This window comes from Zootoca vivipara, chromosome Z1 (assembly GCF_965207765.1).
Source record: "Zootoca vivipara chromosome Z1, rZooViv2.hap1.1, whole genome shotgun sequence".
Taxonomy (NCBI): Eukaryota; Metazoa; Chordata; class Lepidosauria; order Squamata; family Lacertidae; genus Zootoca; species Zootoca vivipara.
Window position 1 is genome coordinate 73,780,844 of NC_142583.1, and position 3,183 is coordinate 73,784,026.

The following is a 3,183-nucleotide window of genomic DNA, read 5'->3' on the forward strand; positions in this document are numbered from 1 at the left end:
ATGGCTGGTTTCATCTGGATTGCTTTTTCTTCTCGGAGGTGTTTGATTCTTCTTTTATGGACAATTTGGCCAGCTTTTGTTTTCTTTGTCTGCTATGTATGGGAGCATGGCTGTGCCACAATGTTTCCCCAATTTCTGGAGTGCCTGAAGCCAAGTAGTCAAGCCAGATCCTTTTTGCATCTGGGCAAAATGGAAGTGTCCCTCTCCTGAAGAGAGTGGCTTGCAGGAGGCGCGTTCAGGGCTCACCCACACTTAGGAGTTTGTGCTGTTGTTGTTGTTTTTAAAAAAGATTATTTATGCTTTTCAAGTTTATACATTTAACTAACTTTACAGTCATTTTAACATTTCAAAACTCCCTCCTCGTTTTGCGGTTTCTTAAATTTATTTTTAGCATTTCCTGCATATTCTAAATTAACTAAACTTATTCTTTTATTCATCTACTTTAATTATATATTCTTATGAAACTGCAGGTTATTACAATAATCCTGCCAGTGCCCTTATCTGTTTACAATTTGTTTGCAGATATTCAATAAACCATTTCCATCCTTTTATAAAAAGTTTGTTATCTTGATTTCTTATTCTTGCGGTAAGTTTCATCCTTTCTGCATATTCCAGAAGTTTTCATATCCATTCTTCCTTTGCTGGGACTTCTGCTTCTTTCCATTTCGGGGTGAATATCCACACTTAGGTTTTGCAATGTTCTCTCCAGACACAGTCTAAGCAACTTTTATTTTCGCCTCTCAATAACCCACTCTTTAAAGCCAAATGCCAACAAATGTGGGTTTTTGCAAGCTAAAAAATAATAATAGAGAAGTCAGATATGGAGCATGAATGTGCGGACTCTGCCTGGAAAGCAGGGTGCAAAAGGAAGTCTGGATGAGCCCTGAAGGGCCCCCAAGTTCACCCAGTGAGCTTCATGGCTGAGTGGGGTATTTGAACCCAGGCCTCCGAAGGTTCTAGTCCAGAACTCTGACCACTGCACCACCATGGCTCTTAGAGGGTCTCTGCTAAAGCAGAAAGCTTGCTGGACAAATACAAAAAGAGCTGAAATTTTAAAGGATGCAAAAAGAAAAAGGATAAACAATAACCACTGAACTAAAGAAAAAACAGTGATTATGATCTCACATAGTTAGAGCAAAGAAAACAGTGAGTTTGGTCACACTTCATCACCAAATTTCTCATTCTGGAGGAGAATAGAAATTGCTCATTTTTCAACAAATGTGTGATCCTAAATTGAGTTTTCTTTTCCTTGGACATAGTAAGCAAACTTATACATTATTGCTGTATTCCAAATTGTAAAGAACCATTTTGACAAAGGCGGGGGAGTCAGCCTATGTACATTGAAATTGACATTTTAGCTGCTATCAAGAGACTAGTAACTATTTCCACATCAACAATTGCAACACAGCCTTCCAAGTAGGAACTCCCTTCTCTGGAGACTTGCCAAAGCTCTGCTCCGAAAAATCCTGACCAGTGACAAGTTCGTGCTAATAATGCGCCTAAGATCAACTGAACCTTCGGGTGTATTCCAAAGGTAAATGGCTGTATTCCAAAGGCCGTGAGCACATCACCAACCCAAAGCATGCTGGGAACTGTAGAGGTGCTGGGAACTGTTACAAAACCATAGAGTTGTAGAGATGGAAGGGACCCCCAAGGGTCATCTAGCCCAACCCCCCGCAAGGTAGGAAGTTGTTTCACCTTTTTGTTTATTTGCTGTATTTCTAGCCCGCTTGTCAATCCCAGAAAATGGAACAAAGTGATTGAAATAAGTAGAGACAAACAATATACAAAAATTACACAATCATTAAAAGAGGACCAATAAGCAACAACAACATAATTTAATATTTCCGATTTACATTTAAATTGAATGAGCCATGCAATATAAAGTATTTGTTAGATAGTGTTGAATTAAGTTAACGAAAAACAACTTCATGCAATTGTGTAAATAATAGTTTAATTGTAAATTAGTACAATGGGTATAGTCGGAAGTTTCTATTCTTTGCTGATTCAAACAGTGGATAACATTATATCTTTGCCTTTATCCACACTTTCATTCTTCTTTCTCTTTGTTTTCTCTTTCTTCTGTTCTTTTCCGTTCTTTCCCTTTTCTATTTATATTCTTTATAATCTTTATAACATAGTGGATGTTATTTTGTTGGTATTGCATGTATTTTAAGAATCTGTTTGTTTAATAAAATCTTCAATAAACTAAAATAATAATAATAATAATAATAATAATAATAATAATAATTCTGATTTAATGGAATACGAGGTCAGCAGGGCTGCCAGGTCATGATCTGCAGATGGATTTGCTGGCTTCCCCCATCTCTCTTCTCCATACCTTCCCCAACTGAGGGCCCTCTAGATGCTTTGGACTACAAAACCCATCATCCAAAGGCAGTGCGATGCTGGCATGATGGAAGCTGTAGTCCAAAATATCAGGAGGGCACCACGAAGACTGGGTTAAACCACACAATACAATACAATACAATACAATACAATACAATACAATACAATACAATACAATACAATACAATACAATACAATACAATACAATACAAATACCTTTATTGGCATTACAAGTTAAGACATTTCAAATCACTGGGATAAATTTAAAAGGGACAGGAGTGAGGCAGTTGAGGGTCACGAGGCACTCAGTTGTTCACTTCACCCTGTCTATTCCCTCATTAAGAATCCTTTCGGGTAAAACAAAATAAAAAAAATCCGTCCAGTAGCACCTTAGAGACCAACTAAGTTTGTCATTGGTATGAGCTTTCGTGTGCATGCACACTTCTTCAGATACACTGAAACAGAAGTCGCCAGACCCTTATATATAGTGGGAGGGTGGGGAGGGGTATTACTCAGAAGGGTGGTGGGAATGGGTGATTGGCTGATAGGAGTGGTAAACCTGTTGACTACTGTTAACGACTGCAATTGGTCTTACATGGAAAAGCAAGGGGTGAGATGGCCAAAAATAGCTTTATCATGTAGAATGAGATAAGAATCCAATGTATCTATTCAGACCAGGTCTCTCCATGGTTTTAAGTTTGGTTGTTGTCGTGTCCGACTCTTCGTGACCCCATGGACCATAGCACGCCAGGCACTCCTGTCTTCCACTGCCTCCCGCAGTTTAGTCAAACTCATGTTCATAGCTTCGAGAACACTGTGCAACTATCTCGTACT

General features: G+C 38.6%; 1 non-coding gene across 1 annotated transcript; it reads right to left on the reverse strand.

Moving 5' to 3' along the window:
• Positions 1-995: 995 nt before the first annotated feature.
• On the reverse strand, positions 996-1,055 carry LOC118079524 (U7 small nuclear RNA). The gene has a single exon (XR_004691843.2). It is a non-coding gene; the product is annotated as a U7 small nuclear RNA (small nuclear RNA).
• Between the last annotated feature and the right edge of the window lie 2,128 nt (positions 1,056-3,183).